General features: G+C 44.2%; 1 protein-coding gene across 5 annotated transcripts in view; it reads left to right on the top strand.

The window, feature by feature from the left end:
• Positions 1–25,370, top strand: part of LOC142496631 (phospholipid-transporting ATPase ABCA1-like) — a 1,672,602-nt gene that overhangs the window by 198,735 nt on the left and 1,448,497 nt on the right. Inside the window, exons 1-2 of one of the 5 annotated variants that reach the window (XM_075603320.1) lie at positions 14,162–14,275; positions 19,655–19,839. The exons of 2 other annotated variants lie outside the window; for them this stretch is intronic. The gene's annotated coding sequence lies outside the window, so the exon portion shown is untranslated. Of the gene's footprint in view, positions 1–14,161; positions 14,280–19,654; positions 19,840–25,370 lie in introns of those variants that run through there. 2 more of the 5 variants (XM_075603312.1, XM_075603331.1) reach the window with 2 other exon arrangements.

The following is a 25,370-nucleotide window of genomic DNA, read 5'->3' as shown; positions in this document are numbered from 1 at the left end:
TTAAATTAAATGCTGGGGGACCGCGCAAGGCCTCTGCAACCTCTACTTACCAAGGTTTAGCCTGCTCCAAGACGCGTTACCATGGCAATGCGATGTCTAATAACGCAGGGGGGGTCATGCAGTATCACAGTTGCCATGGTAACATGATGTCAAATGACACCGCGGGTCACATGACGCCATGCGATGTAAGGAGCGGGGGGGGGTGCACCAAGGAGGAGAGCAGGCACAGGGCGCATAGCAAAAAAAGTTTGCGTGCCCCTCTTCTACAACCCAGGCCTCATGTAGAAAGTCCACCAGCATCTGCGTCGTCACATCTGGGTTTTCCTCTCGATGCATGCTCATGATGATGGAGGTGGGAGGTCGCAGGCACTCCATGATCCGCTATCATCTTACTGCTTCTGAGCAGGACTTTTCTCCAAGGACCTTTAGAGTGTGTTCTCACCAGGCTGTGATCCCTTTTTCCCCAACAGAGATAGGGGTTGTCCCGGAGAAGGTCTTGAGTTTTTTTTGTAATTCTGCGACTGAAGACATGGTTAGGGCCTCCACTAATTACGGTAGGGTCACCCCCAGTGCGGAGCCGCCACTTAATAAGCGACTTATCAATTTCAGGTCTTGGACAAGGGCTTTGGGTAGAACTTCTCGCCTGCCGGTTAGGGGTATGTGTAGGTGGTAGACTCCTGGCCCAGCTTAGTGCCTCTAATGGGGCACTCCGGGTGAATGTTACTTGGATTAGGAGTACATCTACCCTGTTGGGGGTACTTGAGACTGGAGCAGTAATTGGCCATCCTCCAGAGATATGGTGGGAGGGGGACATTTTGGCCTGAGAGGGGTCCTTTGAGGAGGGTTCCGAGGTGAACATTTCCCGGATTTCTAGTAACTCAGAATATGTGAGCAGGTAGCCTTCGGGTGTGGCCTGTGGGGTATGTAGAGTCTGAGGACATCTACTTGGCATATTTTTTGACCCACAGTTAATAATATGGTCCTCCACTGAAATCTGGTATCAAATTCTCTGTGAGGAATCCACTCCTGGCTTTTCTCGTAGCCTTGCAGGGTGCTGTTGTTATCACTAAATTCCCTCTTTGCAATCAACAGCAGCTGTGCGGGCTATCACTGCAACCTAGCCTTGTACTCATTGGAGCAGTGCCCTCACACCCTCCTCCTGAGATTGGCCCGCTGGCCTTTAAGTACTGCATTCCCACAATTCCTCTCGGCCGAGCATAATCCTTCTCTGGACGTTACTGTCTCTGCCACAAGCCGCCTGGCTTGTCTCCTTGTGTATTAACCTCTCTACTCTCGTTAGTAGTTCCTGAGGCCTGCTGCTACCTTTCATGCAGAGGCCAGAGTATCCTGTGGCCTGCGGCTATCTCCATGCATAGTCCTGAGTACCCTGAGGCCTGCTGCTAATCTCCATGCAGAGGCCTGTGTTTCCTGAGCATCCTGAGGTCTGCAGCTACTCTCCACGCAGAGGCCTGATCCTGACTCCTGTGCTGAAGCGTTGTTTAGACAGCACTGGTTCCTGGAACCTACTGCATTCTCCCCTAGCAGAGGCTACCCTTCGTTTCCTTAGGTCTGCTGCTTTCCTCCACGCAGAGGCCTGCTTTGGACTTTTGTGCTGAAGCGTTTGTTTTCCCCGACGCTGCCCCGCGGTGTACTTCGGCCAGCCTGCTGTCTTCCCCTGCTGAGACCGGCGTCATGGTGTGGCCACTCCCGCGATGTTGTCGCTCACGCTCCTAAGCTGAAGCGGGGAACTTCTGACTACTTGTTGCCGAACTCCTGCTTGAATAACGACGATGCTGCCTTCTCCAATCCTGACCCTGCTATGTACGACTATGAACTGAGCACTCCGGATCAGTCTGCGCAGACTAAGGTCAGTGATTATATAACCCCACCTCAGCCCCGCGGTCTGGTCCCGTTTTTTTGGCGAGCACAATCGTAACAGTATGCTCGGCTCCACAAAACTGGACCGCGCCATGGCGGGGGTTGGTAAATGTTTTACTGTACCTATGTCCCAGGCTGCGGACCAGTCCCTGTTTGGAATGCCATACCTGTTTGAGAGACTGCCTCCACCTGAGAGTGCGTTCATGTATAAAGGTTTAACCCCTCAGGAAAGACTGATTCGTAAAGAACTCCTTACTAAAGCTCATCAATTTAGAGAGGAAAGAAAGTCTCAACAGGCCCTGTACTCCCAACTGCATCTTGCTATTTCTACCTCAGATAGAAAGACTCTAGATCATTCTAGATGCCGCCCATGTGTTGTACCAAGATTTTGACCTAATCATAAGTGAGCGAGACCCTCTTCTTGCTGCCTACGCACTTTCTAATCACAATTTCTTTTCTGCCAACCCTGTAACTAAACCCGTGGGGGTACCACCCCCTCCTAAGAATGGCCAAACCATCTCCCTGTCGCTGCCCGCTAATGAAGAAGCTGCCAATGTTCCTACTCCCATGTTAACCCCCCTGTGTTTAGACCCCGAGGTTATTCCTGTTTAACCCCTGCTAGTCAGGCCTATGAGTCCCTCACTGTAAATCCCTGCATTCCCCAGGTGAGTGTGTCTCTCCTAGCACCAGTGAATGAACCTGGTTTGCTCTCTCTTTCTAACCCAGAATTTCTAAGCTCTGTCCCCGAGGTTATTCCTGTCTTAACCCCTGCTAGTCAGGCCTATGAGTCCCCCACTGTAAATCCCTGCATTCCCCAGGTCAGTGTGTCTCTCCTAGCACCAGAGAATGAACCCTGTTTGCCCTCTCTTTCTAAACCAGAATTTCTAAGCTCTGTCCACGAGGTTATTTCTGTTTTAACCCCTGCTAGTCTGCTCTGTGAGGTCCCCATTGTTAACCCTTGTATTCCGCAGACTAATGTTGGGTCCCTAGGGCAAGAAGCTGAACCCCCTATGACCCCACTTTCGGAGGCTAGCTTCTCTTTTTCTGATTCTCAAGCACAGCTTGACTTAACCCTTGGGTTTTTTTCTGTATTAACCCCTGCGGATCAACCCTATGAGTCCCCCTTGGTTAATCCCTGTAATCCGCCAGTCAAGGACACCTCCTTAGTTTCAGAGGAGGAACTCCTTGTGTCCCCAATTTCAGAGGCAAATCTCCCTCTTTTTGACTCTCGGGTACTATCTGCGTTGACCCCTGTATATCCTTGCTGCCCCCAGGCTAATGAGTCCTTTCTTGCATCAGAGAGTGAATCCCCAAATCTGACAGCAGAGGTTGAACTGAATGACGCTCCTAAGGTTGCGGAGTCCTTGGTTATTCATTGCTATAATCGCCCTGGTTCAGCTCAAGTTTCCGCTGCCGTGCCCCATGAAACTTCTGTTAAAATACTGGTTCCAGTTAAAGGTATTCAGGAACCATTTTTTTTCCCTAAGCCTGTTTGCAGAATCCCCACTCCCAGGTATTTCGCTGACCCAGTCTGTCACTCAGAGAGCTGAGATCACTGCTTCAGCACGTAGACCCCTTGTCATGGAATCTGTAGTCGTTTCTGATTTCCCAGACACGCCTTCCCAAGTACCCACTTCAGAGACCAGCACAGTTGTGGTTGCCCCCCTTGTACTGTCTGTGTTCTCCTCTTCTCAAACCCTAGGGTTAAAAGTGAACAGTGGTCATTATGCCCCTCCTGAGGCTCAAGTTGTTGAGTTCCCAGGAATTTTTGCTGACACACTGCTCCCACTCAAAAGTGATGCTTTTTCAAATGTGCTAGCTAGAAGCCAGTACACAGTTTCCCCCCTCTCTGAAATTTTCCATGTCGGCTCCGCTACTCGGAGAGGTAAAACGCTTCCTTCAGATTCAGAATCTCTTTCCATAGAGGCCATCCTTGCTTTTGGTCCCCCTGATGCCCCTGCCCAAGCAACCCCTCTTCAGATCAGCGTATCTGTCGTCACCCCCTTAGTACAGTCAGAGACCACCCTGCCTACATTATAAATTCAGGTGTTTAAATCTGAGCTATTTTATTTTCCTTCCCTTGCTAAACTCCAGTCCCATAGCATTGCATCTAAATGTGCCCCAGCAACCCTTGGATTAATCTATGCTAAGGTTAGAACTCCTGTGTTTAAGGGTACTTTCTCACACGTGCCGAAAGACCCAGAACTCCCGTGATTGATTCTAAGTCATTTTCCAATGTATCTGATTTTCTCACTAGTGAAACCCAGATACCCACATCACTGACTGGCAGTTTCGTTATCAGAATTTTTGCACTAGTAAACATACCTATTTCTTATTTTGTCATGACAAGTACCCCTGTTAGGGCCCTTGCAGTTTTGAATAAGACTCTTTTTTCTTCTAAGGTTTCTTCTATTAAGAGTTTCCCCGGTCCCAACTTACTGCTTATTAACTCTCTAACTTCCCCAGTACCCGTCACTGATTCCCAGGCACCAGCTCCTGACGTAAGCTCTCCTCCTACCAGTGTCCCTGCAGTGCCAGATGTCCCTGTTACAGACTCTGAGCTTCCTACTCCACTGCCCCGGCACTGCCTGTTTCTCAAGTTCCACATATTAAAGCTCCAGAGCCTATTCCTACTCCCACTCCTATGACAAGTATGATGCCTTTGGAGTTCGATGCAGCACGTAGTCAGCCCCATGCAGTTGTTCTAATCTCTGCAAAGACCAGCATAACTTCCCTGGACTCTGGTGCCATATCTGAAATAACCCTTGCTGCGCTCCAAGTCCCCAGTGCGGGAGGGTAGTTTCTTTTCACTGACCATTCGGTGGTCCCTGAAGTACCCCGAATTACTTTAAGTATGGGGTTTCTCTCCCTATTGTCTCTAGAACTTTACACGCTGCCTTGGACTTTGTGATCTCCACTCCACAGACAATCTTATCCCTCACTGAGGGTTCTACAGTTTTTTGGAGCTCCACTGCTGATTGCTTATCTGCTGCTGCGAACTCATGGTTGTCTCTCTCGGAACCTTCTGCAGTACCTATTGTTTCCCATTTGTTTGAAATCACCTGTTCGTACCCCAAGATTTCGGTCAATAGACCTGGTTTGCCGCTCGCCTTGTCCTCTATCTTACCTATACCTGGCACTACCCGGAAAATCGTTGGAGGAAAGGATCCTCTCAAAATCCTACTTGCAAACTTCAGCAAAAACTTTGCCTGCCCGGAGGGTCTCCCTGTTATACCCGATCAATTATCGGTGCCTCTTGGCCTGCACTCTGGTACGATTACTAGGGACTGTGCACCAAGCTGGGGTCCCTCTGCCGTTTCTATTCTGGAAACGCCTCCTTCTCCACAGCCCTGGATTTACAAGTCATTTCGCGTGGCGAGCCCCATACCAAAAATGTCTGTGCCACCACTCTCATATCCTAGAACAGGACTCGCCAATGAACTGCTCGTTTTCGGATCCCCTTCCCGCCTAAAGCACTTTAGGAACAACTCAATGTCCCAGAGACCTATGGATGGCCCTGCCTGGCCGCAGTTCTCACCAGGGGGTGGAGGTATGCAAAGGAGTGCCCACGAGTCGCTGGACCATGACTCTACACCCAATCCTAGACAGTTCAGGAACAATTCCAGGTCCCCCAAATCTGAGTGGTCATGTTCGCCCGGAGGTCACACCTGAAAGGGGGGGGTACTGTGAAGAATCCACTCCTGGCTTTTCTACTAGCCCTCACACCCTCCTCCTGAGATTGGCCGACTGGTCTTTAAGTATTGCATTCCCACAATCCCTCTCGGCCGAGCATAATCCTTCTCTGGACGTTACTGTCTCTCCCACAAGCCGCCTGGCTTGTCTCCTTGTGTACTAACCTCTCTACTCTCGTTAGTATTTCCTGAGTTCCTGAGGCCTGCTGCTACCTTTCATGCAGAGGCCAGAGTATCCTGTGGCCTGCTGCTATCTCCATGCAGAGGCCTGAGTACCCTGAGGCCTGCTGCTAATCTCCATGCAGAGGCATGTGTTTCCTGAGTATCCTGAGGTCTGCTGCTACTCTCCACGCAGAGGCCTGATCCTGACTCCTGTGCTGAAGCATTGTTTAGCCAGCAGTGGTTCATGGTACCTACTGCCTTCTCACCTAGCAGAGGTTACCCTTCGTTTCCTGAGGTCGGCTGCTATCCTCCACGCAGAGGCCTGCTTTGGACTTCTGTGCTGAAGCGTTGGTTTTCCCCGACGCTGCCCCGTGGTGTACTTCGGCCAGCCTGCTGTCTCCCCCTGCTGAGACCGGCATCATGGGCCGAGCCCGCTCCTCGTGGTGTGGCCAGTCCCGTGCTCATGCTCCTAAGCTGAAGCGGGGAACTTCTGACTACTTGTTGCCGAACTCCTGCTTGAATTACGATGATGCTGCCTTCTCCAATCGTGACCCTGCTATGTACGACTACGAACTGCGCACTCTGGATCAGTCTGTGCGGACTAAAGTCAGTGATTATATAACCCCACCTCAGCCCCGCGGTCCGGTCCTGGTTTGTGGCGAGCACAATCGTAACATTCTCGCCCTTTAATCCACGCTTTGCTTAGACCGGGGAGTTGTTTTAGGTGATCCCTGATCTCTGTTTGGGACATGAGAGCGGGGACATTTCCCACTGCGACTACATGGCTGGGTGGTTCTTGGACCTTAAAGCCCAGGCATAGATCTCCTGTCTTGAAAGTACAAGCATGATGGTGAACTGGATGAATTAATTTTTAACTGCTGAGTCGGGCACCCCAGGTCTGAGATTTCAGCAGTGACTCCAATTGTAGCGCACTTTCCCCCACCACCTGGTAGGACAGCTGCTGTGTATGTGGTTTGTTACTTGCAGCTCACAGGAGGCCTGGGCCTCTGCTGCTTGGAGCCTGGGGTATGCCTGATCCATTGTGTGACAGCGCCTCCACCTGTACGGGATCCTACTATGTGGGATAACCCCATTACATGATGTATCTATTTCCCTAAGCAAGGGAATGCTACAGCCCTATAGGCTTGTTTGCACCATGTGATGCCTTGCCCCTGTGCATTCTGGGGGTTGTAGTCCCCATGGAGCTCTATCCAGATAATGGCACCCTGCAGCTGCTCTCTGCGCATGCGTGACTGCACTGCGCTTGTGCGACCATATTCAAGATGGCGGCGCCCTGCAAGGGGAGCCGCCGGGAGCTTCCGGTGATCCGATCGCCTCTGCAAGTTCCCCTGCTATAGCGGAGGTAATCGGTGGACAGATGACCCAGGCTATATAAGATTGGTGGAGGGTTAATACAAGAATTTGGTTTTATTACGTTTATAATCTGTAAGATACATTTTGATTGGATTTCACAATAACGGTAAAAACAATTAATATGTCTAAAGGATGAACATCAATGCTATTGAATGATTGTAGCATAACACCAAACTGACATCATATTCAAAATATCTATGGTGGTTAGCTGGGTGGGGGGCGGGGGTTAACCCCATAATTGGATATTAAGAGGAATGTAGGCACCCAATAATGAGGGTAGGAGGAGGGTACTTAGCTGCCGGTGCTCTGTTTAAAAGGGAGTCCAGGGGTTCCAGGAGAAGATGAATGATGAGAAGCACGCACACAGACTTAAGCAATTTAATTGAATGTGCCAATAGAACCAACATTTCGGCAGTATGATGTTGGCTTTATCAAGGTGAGGACAATATAAAAAGGAATATAATACATATTTATACCCCTGGTACTTACCCCACGGCAATCTGCCACCTGCCTCCGACCGATGCCACCTGCCTCCGACCGATGCCCCCTGATGATGTATCAGGCTCCAGGCAGTCACGGAGACACAGGACTCTACACAGCATATGTAGCAGTCGCCATAGCAACCCTGCAGAGTAAGCGGTGAGACAGAGAATCTCTTAACACCCCTGCAGTGTGAATACAGCCCAAATAAAGTGCAATATACAGTTAAAATGTGCTTAGCCAACTGTGATACAGATGCAGCAGCCATAATTTTAGCAAATCGCGCAGTTTATACCTCGGAATACCCATGTGATGGCACGCGATGTCTTCCGACCATACCGCCTTGCGATGCGTGTTGCATTTTTGCACGGTCTGCAATACCGTCGAGAAACTCAAGTGGGTGATCGCGAGTTGTGTAATTGTAACTTGAAGATTAACGTTACGAGTTCATACTGTATGGTGTACATGGGAAAGAAGAATTTTGTATGAGTTAAGTTGTATTTGTACAGGATAATAAAGGGAATAATAATTCAAAAATACAACGTTGCTTCTTCTTCCGAATGTTAAATATATTTTCTGCTCATGCGTGTACAGTATGTCTCTGCTAAGAAACCCCAAAAATAAAAATGTATATCTTTTATTCTATACGGTAGGTATTATTTATTATTCAATACTGTCAACTTGCTACTGTAGACTTGCTCTTCTTTTCATATTGTTTTTCATTTATGCGCATGTGTGTATATCTCATTTGAACCTTGTTGAAACGCATATGCGTGTCATCACATTTAGGAGCATGCGTGTGTAACAGGGTATGTCCAGCCGTACCTGTTTCTCCCTACATAGTGTATATGCTATGTAAGTCCTGTTAAGATCCAGGCATTAGCAGGTTAATCTGTGGGCCCTGGCCCCCTTCCTGTTTCCCCAGAAAGCGAAGGAAGTTAGGTGGTGTCTCATGGCCTGTGTACAGCCCTTTATAGATGGGTACAGTACAAGAGCCCGCCCCTTCCAGAAGTTTCTAAAGGGGGAGTAGGCTAAAGTTGGAGGACACTGCCTCTGCTCCTCCTGGAGTGAGGAGGTGGAAGAAGGAGTTCCTCTGAGCTCCTCCTGGAGTGAGGAGGTGGAATGTGTCCCTCCCTGATCCCTGGCTAGGGTGAAGGAGGATGAGGTGATGGTGGGAACTGTGAGTCTTCCCCATTGCGGGGTAAGCTTGTTCACTTGGCTGGCTAGTCAAGACCACCTGGAGCAGTGGAAGTAAAGCACTGTCCAGAAGTCCTGGGGCGTATGCAGAAGAGTATGCTGATTGATGCTGAATAAGAATCCTGCAAATATACCTCAGCCTATGGTGTCAGTTCCTGGGCTGGGTGAAGTATGTGTGTAGTGATGGGGGCTGAGGCCTATACTCGCTACTGGAGGTACTGATAACACCAAGATGAACCAAGGTCCTGTAAGAGCCAGTCCAGTCCACGTCTCATAACATCTGCAGACCACTCAGACGTCCTGCGAACCAACAGGTGAAGCACCTTTCCCTTTCCCACACACTGGCCTCTAAGTGAGGTTGGGAGGGGGGGTGGAACACGTGTTACACGTGTATGTCTCATTGGAACCTTGTTGAAACGCATACAGTATGGGGCTTTGGCGAGAATGACATCTCATTCAATGTGAATTTCAAGTCTGAAAAATAAACAGACCCCTTTTTTTGTTTTGTTTCTCGACATGGGCTAGCATAACAATGTTTGATATTATTAGAATCAAGCACTAGCTTTTTAATTCTACACTACAGACATGTATACTGCACTTTATGAGGTGGGTAGCATATTGCAATTTTTATTTGGGGGTGTGGGGTTCAAAATAATCTGATGACCTGTTTAAAAGATTTATTTGAATTTATAATCCTGCATACACAACTCTTTCCCTCCCCCCTACACACACACTGTAATTGAAAGGAACAATTTTATTTGTACAGAATAATCATGGAAAAATAAATAATTCTTCCAAATTTACTATCTTGTCTTTATCTTCTTCGTAATGGCTACATTGCATTTTGTAGTTCTTTTGTCATTGAGAGAAGGGGGGGTGTAGTGTAAATTACTGACTGTTACTACCGTATACATACAGTACAATACTTTTACACATGCCCCCCCCCCCCCTTTCCTGTAGTGCTGCAGCTCTGAAAAAAAATAGTGCATTAAAGGTATTGAGTATTTCACAATATTGGACTATAACTACTGTCAAACTATTTACAGTATAACTACAGTATAACTATAACAAGTCATGGATTGGAGCGCTGTACCTGCCAGTATTGGGGGGAGGTGGGGGATTTCCTGCACTTTATCTATATTGCATTAACTACTGTATATACTGCATAACTATAACTATACTACTGTAGGTTAGATAGCACACACATGTCTAATACAAATGTAGTGTTCATTCTGTACTGTATATACAGTATATATATTTTGAGTGCCACAGTTACCTGTATCATACTTACTGTACCTGTACTTACCTTACTACAATACAGTACATTACTACATTCCAGTGGCCTGCCCATTATGCTGTAAAAGAACAGGCAACACGCTAGCTATATGATCTATATATTTATTGCATCGTTGTACGGTAAGTATGTTGCTCCAGAAACTCAGTATTCCTTTAGCCAATTCATCCTTTTTGAACGGTTTCACAACTTTTCTGACATGATCCTTCATCTAATGCCATACCAATTCGATGGGATTCAAATCTGGTGATCTGGAATTGGAGGGGGGGAAAGGTGAATTAGTTAAAGAGATATAAACAGTGTAAAAGATTGAGAAACAGTTACCGTACAGTACACTGGAGAGCTGGTGAACTTACTCCGGTGGCGTCTTTACCAGTTGATACCGCTCACAAGAATTTGGGCAGAAGACGTTGGGTGTTTCGGGTCATTGTCCTGGAAGAAACGGTGCCCAGATGGGAAATCATGCCTAATGTATTCAACAATCTCTTGGAACAATACTTTATACATGATTCCTGGAACAAGAAGAAAAATGTACCAAATACTGTACACTACAGATGTACAGTGCATAAGGCCACAAAATGTGAATTTGTGCATTATTTTACCCTCAAAGATGATACATCCTGGTGCATCCTGGTCGACGTCTAGAGATCGCACAACACACATGCATCTTCACTGGGTGCTTGGGATGCGGATTCAGAGCTAGGCGTCCTTTTTTGTGGAATGCAAAAGTGGCAAATCTCTTAAGAGCTACAGTTGTCTCATCAGTAAAGATGATATCCTGAAAAGTCTCGCCTCTTTCGATCTATGCCCATGCCTGGTCCACTCTTTTGATCTTGTTGGCATCCTTTATCATAGGATATGCTCTGTAATGACAAGGAATAATTTTACAGGTACAGTAAAACCACACTTTTACCTACTTTGTCACAGTAAGCCACTTACTTTACACGTCCATATTTCCATCCCAATTTGCATCTCATCTGCCTGATGCTGGTCTCAGGTGCTCTTATATTGTGAGTTTTCTCCAGAGCAGTCTTGACCCTTGCTGCACACCTCTCATCATTCTCTTCACTTTTTTGGTCCACCAGAAGCGTTGTCGTCCTACAGTGTTAATGAAAACAGAACAATTTGTAACAGTAGGCCCCAAATTTTCTATAAAATAAATTTAATTCTGACTAACCTTAAAACTTGCCCAACAAATCAAGCATCCCAATAGCCTGCATGGATGGTACTGTCCCACACTCAGTCACTCCTACCACTGATTGTGACCAAGCACTGACATCTACAGCACTTATTCCCACTTACAACCTCTCCGATTGTAAGCTCTTCGGGGCAGGGATTTCCTTTCCATTTATCTGATTTGCTGCACTTATTGCTTATTTGCTGCACTTGTTGTATTATTATAATTCCCTGTACTGTAGTTTTTGTGAACCGCTGAGTACACTTTGGTGAAATATAAATAAAGACATACAGTACAGTACAATACAATATGCAATGCAGCCTGAAAAAGAATGAGAATGTGTGAATGTCTTGTTTCGCTCTGGGGGAGATGTCGATAAGCTGTTGAATGTCCTTCTACTACAGTATGCTTTTTGAGGGGGGAAGGTGCAACTTTGCCAGTTCGAGTGTGCAGGATAATTCACTGTACAGTAGTTCAAAGACATCATTTGAACAGTTTTACAATAAAGGTTCACTGCAGTACATGCTGTAAATAACCCCCCCCCCCCCCAAAAAAAAAAAAATTAGACATGCCACCTCATACAGTACGGTATGTGTCTGAATTGAATCCTATCAACAATTGGCTACAGAATTAAAAATGTAATTGGTATGTGTCTGAGCTGAATCCTATCATCAATTGGCTACAGAATTTAAAATTTCATTGGTATGTTTCCTTAAATCAATTTGCAAGAGCACTTCTTAAAATGTAATTAACCATTTGGTATGTATCTGTGAATTGATTAGGCAGACCCCTCCCTTAATTGTTATTCAAGTGACTGTGTTTTAGAGTATTTAAGACCAACTATATTGGCTGTGAGCCATATGGCAGCATGTCCCATCTTAAAGTGTCATATATAAGTGTTGGGCAGAGTTAACATTGGAGCTGAATTTGGAGGTGAAAATTGAGAAAGATCTGGACTCCACACAACAACTTTGCAACTGTGAGAACTTTACTTTGTAAACGCTGTGATTATTTGTACTCTTCCTATCCTCCAGTACCTGGGATGTCTCGCCTCCTGCATCTCACTATGCCCTCCCTATTGCCTTTTCTGTTTACTGTTTCCTCACTCCTTTGTGAATGTCTCTGTTCTCTCCAACTTCCCCACTCCCCACTGCGCCATTATTTATATACCTCTCTCCCAACAACTTCTTTACTCCTCAATAAAAAAAAACACCCACACAAATCCTCTATTCACACCCTTTATCTACTCCTTCCTGCTGCTGGGGATCTTCCTGAAGCCAGACATACACACTTGCTCTCATTCATGCCTCACTGCCATCTCCTCCCATGCAAATTGTGTCAACCTTTTCATTTAATACTGACTAACCTTAAAACTTGCCCCACAAATCAAGCATCCCAAAAGCCTGCACTTATGGCTATTGTCCCACACCCAGTCACTCCTACCACCACCATTGTGGCCACACACTGCCATCTATAGCACTTATTCCCTCACCTGTTGTCTCTGTAAATTCCCCTCAAACCTTAGATTGTAAGCTCTTCGGGGCAGGGATTTCCTACCCTATTTTCTGATTTGCTGCACTTATTGTATTATTATTATAATTCCCTGTACTGTATTAATTGTGAAGCGCTGAGTACACTTTTGCCGCTATATAACCGACAGATTCGGTTAATAGAGACATATAATAAACAATGGAGACAAATAAAACAAGTACTCCAAAAACATTGGCATCTTCTTTGTGAAGATGAAGACCTCAGACTAGTGCTAAAGGATCAACCATCTATCACTTATAGACGACCCAGAGATGTATCTGATCAGCTGGTCCACAGCCACTACCAAGCACCAAGTATGTCTAACAGGCTTACAAACAAATCAGTAGGCACATTTAGATGTGGGACATGTAAAGCATGTAAGTATATTAACCCCAGTAAAGAGTTTAAGAACTGGAATAAAACTAAAACGTATAACATCCAAAGTTTTATTAACTGCAAAACCAGTGGACTAATTTACTTAGCAACATGCAAGTGTGGCAAGCTATATGTGGGGAAAACATCATGCCAACTTAGACGCCGCATATTAGAACATGTGAGTACCATCAACAACAAAGTCGACACTCCAGTTGCATGCCACATTAATTTGTTCCACCGAGAGTACCAGGTCATTTATCCTTTCAAGGGATTGATTTTCTATCTTTAGGACTACGAGGGGGAGACTTAGGTGCTTTATTACTTAAAGTTGCCAAATGGATCTTCACCCTTGGCAGCCAATCCCCCAAAGGACTTAATGAGGGTTTTGCTTATTCTGCATTTTTGTGAATATGCAGGAGAGCTAGGATTCTATATCTGAGTGAATCCATTTAGAATCAGTCATCTCCCTTCATTATGGCTGTATCTTCAAGATGTTAGCACGTTTTAAGTTTACAGTATGCCAATAGACATCTTTGGCATTGACATGTAAATGAGGTCATCTTCCACTGTGTCAAGTACAGATTCAATACTAATTTGCTATTGTGTATATAGACTCACATTATGATGTGTATACTAAGTATACTTACCTCTATAACTCTATAAGTGATAGTTCACATTGACATCATAGAGTTAAACATTGTTTTACATTTTATGTCATGTGCTTTTAATTTCGTCTCTATGTATTAGTAGCCAGTATGACTACGATTTTTATACATATTGTATTCCCTGACAGCAATCAATTAGACACACATCGCAGCAGATTGGTTCTGCTAACCGTGTAATAGGAACGAGCGTTACTCACGTTGTTTACCGTTACCACGGCAACCGCGGTGTATAAATGATCAGAGCAAGCAGGTCAACACCCCCCCCCCCCCCCAAGAAGATCTATCATTAGAAAAACGCGCGTCAGGTAATGACGTTTCCACACACGTCATAGAGCGCGACCAGCAGTGGTAGTCCCAGTGTAGCAGTTTGCGGATTGAGAGAATGATTTTTGCATTCAAGCAAGCTAAAAAGATGTGGAGCTTTACTTAGGTCACCACTAGCAAGGACAGAGTGGGTATGATCATATGTGATAGCCAATGAACCTATGTGTGTCTGTAATACATGTCAATTTCAGTGCAGTGAGCATTATCTCCGGATCATGTGTTATATGTGTCCCGGTCTCATAATACAGTGTGAGTACTAACCTGCGAGAGTGGTAGACCTTTACCTCCTCTGCAATAGCACTGGGGTCTGAGCCCTGTCATTTGTCTGTGCAAAGTTCATTAGAACACTCATATATCTACGATACAGTGTCAGCCTCCTGGCTGCTGAAAGGAGGCAGCGGAGGTATATGGTTACTTGCGCAACTTAAAGGGCTGTACCCAGACAGTCAAATTTGCACACGAAGAAACATACAGATTTATCCATTCAAGGTGTTTGGAGTAAGCTTTCTCCATTGAGTTTAAACATTTTACCACCACGCATCTAGAAAGATCATTTAGGTGGTTACCTACAACACTTAACTTGATTCATGTGTGGCTATGGGGATCACTCACCACTCTGTTCAATCATACAGCAGGTACTGTATAGTGAGAGACTTTTTTAGATACATTGTACCATCTATCCTGTGAATATTAGAACCCTCAGAGTTTGATTAACAAAACACCCAGATGGGGAGATAGGGGGGTTCAATTTGGAGTACTTTATTATCAGGTACATCAGAACTTCAAATGGTCAAGGGTGATTTCATTTCTCCCTTGACCTGAGTTGAGAGAATTTGGCTTTCAGCCAGTTACACTGAATACAGGGCTGTTGTTTAATCATACCTACCTTTAAATATAAAGATTCAGGTACTCTGTATGTATTGATCACTCCTACTTCATTTACCACAGAATTCACTATATAGTTCTATACACAGCAAGAACTTCAGTGATATTAGGTGCATAGATACAGTCCATTTAGTTTCTCACCCAACATAGTATTCTTACTATATGCAGGACTAGACATGGATTACCTGTTGATACACATTACCTTGTGGACTCATTTTCCTTGCTTCTTAGCACCCTATTGGGATATCGATTTACACTGGTGACATACATGCGCTCTATTTTGGTTTTTAATAGTTTAATATTTTTTGTGTCAAGTTCGTATTTCTTTAAAACTTTATTATTTTTATTATTAGGGTAGTGTGCGTCCTTTAGGGTTCTTTCTTCTTCTGTGATATAGCTATATACTAAAGACATACAATACAATATACAGTGTACTGTAAGTGATGTTAAGAATTAAAAAATTGATAAAATATTAAAAACATGCATACAAGACGTTATTAGAGTAATAGGACAATTTTTTTTCGCTAAAATAATTGCTTGGAAAAAAGTATTGTAAAACACACTAATGCATTTTACACTAATAGTGTAATTACAGTACATACTGTGCAGTAAAGAAAACAAAAATACTAACACTGTAGTGACTGTGGGATTCCGCTTTACACTTTTTGCCTTACCATGGGCATGATAACTGACTGTGCTTGTTGTTAAATCGAGACCCGAAGCAACTAACCAGCTTTGGATCTGTAAAATTCAGTGTCCATTCTTGTACATATCCTGTATTCTCATGCTGAGATCCTTTGAAATCTTTTTCCTTTGCATCGCTGCTTTTAGAAAAAAAAATCAAGCACGGAGGAATGTGTATTGAATCAACAAAATGGATGGTGTATTTTTACTTTAATTTAATGGGCCTGGGCCTCAGCCGCAATCGACAGGTTTAGTACACAGTACGCCCAATTTTAACACCTGAAGCTCGTGTCCATGCCCGCAAAATAATTTAAATACCTGTAGGGACACAGGGGACTACACTGGCGACACACTTTATTCGAGCTGGGCTAGTCCCACGAATTCGGGTATACCCGGGTGTATTGAGGTTTGTGACTGTTTTCTGCCCGAGTGCATTGAGGTATTTTCCAGGCAGGGATTGAAGCATTTTATTCCCGCTGGCTGCAATACTGCACAGTATATATATATATATATACTGCATTACAATTCATGAATTTATGCCATCTGGTAGACACGCGAAGCATTGCAGCCTATTAAATCCTAATCATTATCATTTAACAGATCAGCCGCCCGTCAGCCAGGCATGAACCCAGGCTGGGAAGGCAAACGCAACGGGGCTTGTCTGAGGTGAGGAGCGGCGCATTCCAGGTATCTGCCAGGTACATACTGGGTATTTGCTCGAATAAAGTGTGTCAGTGCAGTATGCACTAAGCAGTGATAAGTCATTTTAAGAGCGCAAAGTGCTTTAAGAATGTGATATTGTGCTCAGCGCGATTCACAGAGCAGTGATAACGAGGATTTTGCACTCTAAAACGGGCTTTTTCAAGAAATGTTTCTAAGTCCCACAAAGCTCGAATGATCAGCTAGATGCGCTGCTTTCTGCCAGTCCGCAGGCCCCACAGTGTACCAATACTCCAGGGTCTGGAGGCCTACGGGTGGTCCCCGCCAGGCACCGTGGGCATCCACAATACCATGATCCAAGATACAGTCCTTGATGGAAAAGACAGTTCTGGCAATGGGTGGATTAACCAATGCAATTCAAAGTGGCTTTGATGGTCTTCAGAATGGCCCCAGATGTTTTCTCCAATGAATAAAAAAGAGACACACCAATTGCGCAGTATATAAAAAAACACAGCCCCAACTGAGATGGAAATAACCCTAACTTACAAGATAATTTCTTGTACATTCAGGGGAGAGAATCTGTGCTGTGTCGCGTTCCAACCTCAATATCCACGAACCCCACGTGGTTACAGTCGGATGGTTCCTCTAGTACTTGGTAGTGCCCTCAGGGATTCAGCATAGGCCCCCACAGCAAGCGTGTAGAGAAATGAATACAGCCTAGTGTAAAAATGTCCAATGTAGTGAAGCGTGCAGCGCACAGCCAAAAAGGCAAGAGTGGTCTGGCAAAAAATCTTTTATTAAATTAAGAGATCATAAAACAGAGGGTTGTGAAACCTTCGACGCGTTTCGTGCAACAACAATGCACTTTATCAAGAAGTTCTTGATAAAGTGCATTGTTGTTGCACGAAACGCGTCGAAGGTTTCACAACCCTCTGTTTTATGATCTCTTAATTTAATAAAAGATTTTTTGCCAGACCACTCTTGCCTTTTTGGCTGTGCGCTGCACGCTTCACTACATTGGACCTTTCCTCGCTGGATTCAGCAGCACGCCCAAGGAGAGAGGGACTGGAGGTACTAGTGTGAGTACGTTTGCCTGGGGCCATCCCAATGAGGTAAGGGGGGGTGTTTTTGTGCATTTACCCCCTGCCTTCAGGGTAATTGGAGCCCTCTTCATTGGTTTATACCACTTAATTGCAATTCCCAGTGCCCTCTTGTCCTTTCATTATTAATGTGAGGTCAGGTGCTTGAGCACCATTTCTCTCCATAGTGTAAAAATGTACTTACACTTTTATTACATAAAAACAAACATACTACCAACACTTACAATTTGTATTGGTAGCAAATGTGACCAACGGATGCCTTCCGCAACCTGCTACAGTTAATGTTAAAATATGTTTTAGGATAGTTATGGCAGTGAAGGTACACTTTAACCCCAGCAGCTTTCAGGTAACATTGTCAACTAGCTAGTGTCCATTTTGATCTGTCAATCTTAAGTCCACGCCCATTAGTGGGCAAGTCTATCAATCACACTGCATATATAAAGAGTCCAGTGACCAAGCTCCCATAACCCCTGAGGAAGTGGCACTGCGTCACAAAATGCATAGGGAGGAGGAGCTTAGTATCCCACGTGTATGCCTCTCCACTGCTGTACCTTCCGGCGCTTGAGACTGACCCGCGCCGCTGTCGTCATCAATCGGCGAGTAGTGCACGACTGCGTGAGTCCCTTGTTCCAGCCGGACTGTAGCAGGTTGCGGACGGCATCCGTTGGTCACATTTGCTACCAATACAATTCATTTCTCTACACGCTTGCTGTGGGGGCCTATGCTGAATCCCTGAGGGCACTACCAAGTACAAGAGGAACCATCCGACTGTAACCACGTGGGGTTCGTGGATATTGAGGTTGGAACGCGACAGAGCACAGATTCTCTCCCCTGAATGTACAAGATATTATCTCGTAAGTTAGGGTTATTTCCATCTCAGTTGGGGCTGTGTTTTTTTATATACTGCGCAATTGGTGTGTCTCTTTTTTATTCATTGCAGAGAACATCTGGGGCCATTCAGAGGACCATCAAAGCCACTCTGAATTGCATTGGTTAATCCACCCATTGCCAGGACTGTCTTTTCCATCAAGGACTGTATCTTGGATCATGGTATTGTGGACTTTAACTCATTAGCGCCGGGGACCTAGCTTTTTGTATTTTCATATGGCATGTTAGATTTGGAACTGTCTATTGTTTGCTGTCCCCTTGGCAGCTGTTTCACATATTTGTTATATCACGCACATTTTGTTTGATATTCATATCACATTAGCCTAATTGTATCAAGCGCTGATAGAGAGCGTTATTAGTTAGTTTGTGGTTTATTTTGATTGTTCTATCACTCTCTCCGCAGCTGATTCATCTTAATCACAATGGCACTTTTCACTAATAGAGCCCTGAGAGGGCTCAATTTCGAAAGCTTTTTCACTATCCATGATCCTATGGATCCTGATAAGGAGAGTCTTGACACATTATTCACTAAATTAGAGAAACTTCTAACACTAGAAATGAGACAAGTCTGGGAAACCCACACACTCAAGCAATATCTTGATCAGAAGAGAATACCTAGAGGGCTCAGGGTGTTAAAGCCCCCCACCTCAGATCAAGATGATGAGAAGTTTTTAAAGGAGTAGAATTTTATATTGGATACTTGTTCGGTGGACCTTATGTTATTACTTATTAAGCAGAGATCCAGTACTTTAGAGAGTCTGGATAAAGAAATTAACCTTATCAAGGAACAGCTAGGACATTCTATGGAGATGGCAGACTATAAATTATTAGAGGATAAGGTAATTTCAAGATTGGATAAAACTGAAAGGAAGTTAAACTTACAAAACTTAAAAAATTCGCAAGAGATAAATGCGACTATGATGAGAACAGACAGAGAAATTGGAAAACAGAAAAAGTGATTACAATTAGTGAAGTAGAGATCAGAGGGCACGAGGTAGTTCCTGTTGAAACTAATCCTAGAGGGAGGATTGACTCCACTAAAAGTGAAAAATCTGACATTGGAGCAAAGGAGGTAAAGGGTGGAAAGCCTCTTAAAGATAAACCCAACACTAATCCAACACCCAATCCCAACAGGAATAAAAAGAAAGGCACTCAGTATGAGAAGACTAATTTTAGTGACAATGGGAGCCACCCCGGTGACCATCACCCCACCGAATATCACTATAGGGATAGATCCCCGATTGATAGACCCCATGATGCAACTAACTTTAGACAAAATTCTTTTTTAGACCATCGCCAGGGCCGAGCCCCATTCCAAGAACGGTGGAGAGGCCCCAGGGGCCAATCAGGGAGACAAAATCCTGTAAGAATAGAAAAGAAAAGGTCAAGAATGGAAGAGTCAGAGGAAAGAGAGGAGGGTCAAGGAAGAGAAAGAGAAAGAAAAAGATCAGACAGAGGAAGGGATTGGTAAAAAGTAACGTATTTAATATAAGTGACACCCACCTCCAAAAAGTAGAACTTGATGTCCTTTCTAGGGGACTAAACTTTGCCCCTGTAAATGGACCAAATATGTTCAACACCTTTGTAGACGTACACAAATTTTTAAGAAAAATTACCCTGAAAAAATATTTTATGAAGGATGCTGTGACTAGATCAGTGACTGCGCTGGGTCCTAATGACCTGACGGCTAAGCCACCAATCACACCCTTCAAAAAAACGTCAACATTCTATCCTAAAGCGGTTAAGGGGAATTACATTGATACGTTTGCAGAGATGGTGATCTCTGATCTAGAGAAGGCAAGCCTGAATTTTAAATGTCCTAGGCAAAATTTGAGCAGAGAAGAAAAAGATGCGGTCAAATCCCTTGAGGGCAATAAAAATATTTTCATAAAGGCGGCGGACAAAGGGGGAGGGGTAGTTGTGATGAACTCCTCCTATTATAAAGAGGAGTCATTGAGAATTCTAAATGATAGCACCACTTACCAGAGATTGGAGATTAACCCAACGGATCTCTTCAAAGAGGAATTGGTGTTGCATTTAGATCAAGGATTTCGGGATGAGATTATCACCAAACGAGAACTGGAATTCCTGACTATAGAACAACCCAGGATTCCAGTTTTCTATTTCATCCCAAAAATCCATAAAAGTTTAACTAGACCCCCCGGAAGACCCATAATTTTTGGGATCCATTCCCTTACATCAAATCTCTCTCAATTTCTGGACTTTCTCCTCCAGAGGTATGTCATACAGGTCCCTTCATATCTAAGAGACACGTCACATGTACTGACCACACTGCAAGAACTTGTGTGGACTGAGGAATGCTGTTGGGTTACATGTGACGTGGTATCACTTTATACAGTGATAGATCATGAGATTTGACTAAGTGCCATAAAGAGAGTTCTTGAAAGGGACAATACTGTGGACGAAAAATTAAGATTGTTTATTCTAGATGGAATAAGATTTATCTTGACCCACAACTATTTTTGCCATGACCGTGAATTTTACCTCCAGACATGTGGCATCACGATGGGCACCAGGTTTGCACCAAGTTATGCGAATTTATTCATGTCCATATGGGAGGAGGATAATATATGGACCTCCAACCCATTTGGTGCAAACCTGGTGCTTTGGAAAAGATACATCGATGATGTGCTGTGTGTCTGGAAGGGTTCACCTGAAGAACTTGTTTGTTTTAAGGAAGATCTTAATAACAACGAAATTAAATCTGAGGTTTACCTTTAGTCACGATAAAACAAGTATTAACTTCCTTGATCTTTCTCTATATATTGATAAGAATACCATTCAAACAAAAACCTATCATAAGGAAGTAGACGCCAATACTTATCTATTGGCGTCCAGCCACCATCACCCCAAGTGGCTACAAAACATTCCTAAGGGCCAAGCACTAAGAATTAAGCGTAATTATCCAATGATAAGGTATATAAACATCAGGTTAGCGAGCTTAGGGAGAGATTCTTGGAGCGAGACTATAAGAAGCGAGATATAGATTTAGCTATATCTGAGGTTGACAAAATAGACAGGAGAACCCTTATTTGTAAGGGCTCAGCGAGATCCAAACCCCAAGGAAGGGACCAGTTCCCATGTTTGTCACCCAATATAGTGGTCTGGCTCCCATTATATCACAGGTTTTCAAAAAACATTGGGGCATCCTTCAAAGGGATCCGATCCTTAAGAACTATCTCCCAGAAAAACCTAAAATAGTATATAAACGGGCCAGGAATTTAAAATCCCGTTTGTCCCCTAGTTGCCCTCTTGATAACCTTAGAGACCGCCATGTCACCTGGCTTAATAATTTAAAAGGGTACTATGTCTGTTCAAAGTGTATTGGATGCAAACATAGCGTTAAAAGCAAATGTTTTAAATCCAACGTTACTGGAATTTCTTATGATATAAAAACCTTTATTAATTGTAAGACTGATTTCTGTGTGTATTTGCTGCAATGCCCATGCGGGTTACAATATGTTGGCCGTACAGGGAGACCCCTCAAACGGCGGTTTGCCGAGCACATCTACTGCTGCGACACACTTTATTCGAGCAAATACCCAGTATGTACCTGGCAGATACCTGGAATGCGCCGCTCCTCACCTCTGACAAGCCCCGTTGCGTTTGCCTTCCCAGCCATGGTTCATGCCTGGCTGACGGGCGGCTGATCTGTTAAATGATAATGATTAGGATTTAATAGGCTGCAATGCTTCGCGTGTCTACCAGATGGCATAAATTCATGAATTGTAATGCAGTATATATATATATATACTGTGCAGTATTGCAGCCAGCGGGAATAAAATGCTTCAATCCCTGCCTGGAAAATAACGCAATGCACTCGGGCAGAAAACAGTCATAAACCTCAATACACCCGAGTATACCCGAATTCGTGGGACTAGCCGAGCTCGAATAAAGTGTGTCGCCAGTGTATAACATCAAAAGGGGTCTCGAAACCCATAGTGTGTCCAATCATTTCAGATTGAAGCACAATCAAAACCCGGAGGGCCTAACCTGCATGGGCATTGACAATCCGAAGCCCAGTTGGCGTGGGGGAGACAGACTTGGCATTATATCCAAGCGTGAGAGTTATTGGATATATGTTCTTAAAACTCTGTCTCCCCTTGGCCTTAATATAGACTTCGATTTAGCAGCATTTTTGAAAGAATCTTAGCTATTAGGATGTCTGGCTTTTAGCACATTTTTTTAATTTTTTCACATTTTTTCTTATCTTGTACTCTTATTTAGTGGAATAAGTAACCACCACAGTATCATTTTATTGTTCATTATATATTTTTAATGTTAAAATGTGTTTTAGTATAGTTATGGCAGTGAAGGTACACTTTAACCTCGGCAGCTTTCAGGTAATATTGTCAGCTAGCTAGTGTCAGTTTTGATCTGTCAATCTTAAGTTCACGTCCATCTTCACGCCCATAGACTTCGATTTAGCAGCATTTTTGAAAGAATCTTAGCTATTAGGATGTCTGGCTTTTAGCACATTTTTTTTCGTTTTTTCACATTTTTTCTTATCTTGTACTCTTATTTAGTGGAATAAGTAACCACCACAATATAATTTTATTGTTCATTATATATTTTTAATGTTAAAATATGTTTTAGGATAGTTATGGCAGTGAAGGTACACTTTAACCCCAGCAGCTTTCAGGTAACATTGTCAGCTAGCTAGTGTCCATTTTGATCTGTCAATCTTAAATCCACGCCCATTAGTGGGCAAGTCTATCAATCACACTGCATATATAAAGAGTCCAGTGACCAAGCTCCCATAACCCCTGAGGAAGTGACACTGCATCACGAAACGCGTAGGGAGGAGGAGCTTAGTATCCCATGTGTATGCCTCTCCACTGCTGTACCTTCCGGCGCTTGAGACTGACCCGCGCCGCTGACATCATCAATCGGCGAGTAGTGCACGACTGCGTGGGTCCCTTGTTCCAGCCGGACTGTAGCAGGTTACGGATGGCATCCGTTGGTCACATTTGCTACCAATACAAATTGTAAGTGTTGGTAGTATGGTTGTTTTTATGTAATAAAAGTGTAAGTACGTTTTTACACTAGGCTGTATTCATTTCTCTACACGCTTGCTGTGGGGGCCTATGCTGAATCCCTGAGGGCACTACCAAGTACTAGAGGAACCATCCGACTGTAACCACGTGGGGTTCGTGGATATTGAGGTTGGAACGCGACACAGCACAGATTCTCTCCCCTGAATGTACAAGAAATTATCTTGTAAGTTAGGGTTATTTCCATCTCAGTTGGGGCTGTGTTTTTTTATATACTGTGCAATTGGTGTGTCTCTTTTTTATTCATTGCAGAGAACATCTGAGGCCATTCTGAAGACCATCAAAGCCACTCTGAATTGCATTGGTTAATCCACCCATTGCCAGGACTGTCTTTTCCATCAAGGACTGTATCTTGGATCATGGTATTGTGGACTTTAACTCATTAGCGCCGGGGACCTAGCTTTTTGTATTTTCATATGGCATGTTAGATTTGGAACTGTCTATTGTTTGCTGTCCCCTTGGCAGCTGTTTCACATATTTGTTATATCACGCACATTTTGTTTGATATTCATATCACATTAGCCTAATTGGATCAAGCGCTGATAGAGAGCGTTATTAGTTAGTTTGTGGTTTACCGTGGGCATCCAGGTGGTCCCCGCGGGTCACTATGGGCCCCAAATGGGGTCTCCACGGGTGGGCCCGTGGGTGTCTGGGTGCCGCTGGGTCAGCTCCACAGGTGTCTGAGGGTCCTCGGGTGGTTCCCATGGGGGTCTGGGGCCCTTGGGTGGTCCCTATGGGTCCGTGGGGCCCCAACAGCTGTGGTACCCATGGTTCTTCCCCGCAGGTGTCCCCCATTGGTCCACAGCCTGATACCCGTGGGTGTCCGGGAAGTCCTCAGGTGGTCTCCAAATGTCTCCGCAGACCTATGGAACCAACCCTGTATGTCAAAAAAATAAACCTGTCCTATACATTTAAATAAATAAATACCCCCTCTCCCCCCACACCACCACCAAACACACATACAATGCAGTAATGGGCAAAATAACTATTATCCAGATATGGATAATGGATTATTTGTCCATTATTAAAAACATTAACCAGCATACTAAAATAAATAGAGTTCTACTTACCTCAGCAATATGAATCCCCTCCGCCTGCAAGTTCCCTCTGTCCTCCGATGCCAAAAAAATACATTGCAAATATATTCTGGTGTCACTTAACCCCTTAATCACCTCATCGATTAATAACCGCAAAGGTAATTAAGGGGTTAAGCCACCCTGTCCCGATACCCAGCATTACCCATTCATTTGTACAGTGGCTTCATAATGAAAAAAAAAAAAAATATATATATATATATATATATATATATATATATATATAAAACCCTGGCTGTGCTTAAAGCGGTGTCCATGTAGCAAGGTTAAGCCTATAGGGAACCATGTTTAAAATGGTTTTGAAGCAAAAAGTGGCACTGTGTGCTCATTTACATGTCATTTCCCAGAATCCCTTGCTGCAGTGGAAGTGCTGTGTGCTGGGTGATAATGGTGAAAGGTGTGGTTGCATATCTGCCTACGACATGCAAATAAGCATACAGTTATATTCCCATTTATTATATAGTAGGAGTAAAATAAATATATATTGTGGCAGGACGGCCTCGCGGCAGGGTCAGTAAGACACGGTGGGAAACGTTCAACTATAGTGGTTTATTAGCCACAACCAAAATAAATACGGGTGCACTGTCCCTTTAAGAAACTACTTTCTTGCAAATTAAAGCCTAGTCCCGTTAGGGACACTAACTCACTTCTTGAGCCCTTACTAACAGGACAGCCAGCTAATCTGGTCATGCCCAAAACATGCTACACAAATGATAACCAATAAGCATAATAAGAATAAAGTCTTATCTGTTTCAGCTCCAAACAGCAAACAGGAACACGGTTCCGGGGAGCAGGCTGTGTCCAGCCTCGCAGCAATGTTTATCTTTATCCTGGGT

Source organism: Ascaphus truei, chromosome 1 (assembly GCF_040206685.1).
Source record: "Ascaphus truei isolate aAscTru1 chromosome 1, aAscTru1.hap1, whole genome shotgun sequence".
In the NCBI taxonomy this organism is placed as follows: domain Eukaryota; kingdom Metazoa; phylum Chordata; class Amphibia; order Anura; family Ascaphidae; genus Ascaphus; species Ascaphus truei.
Note: the sequence above shows the minus strand (reverse complement) of the source record. Positions and strands in the feature narration are given on the sequence as shown.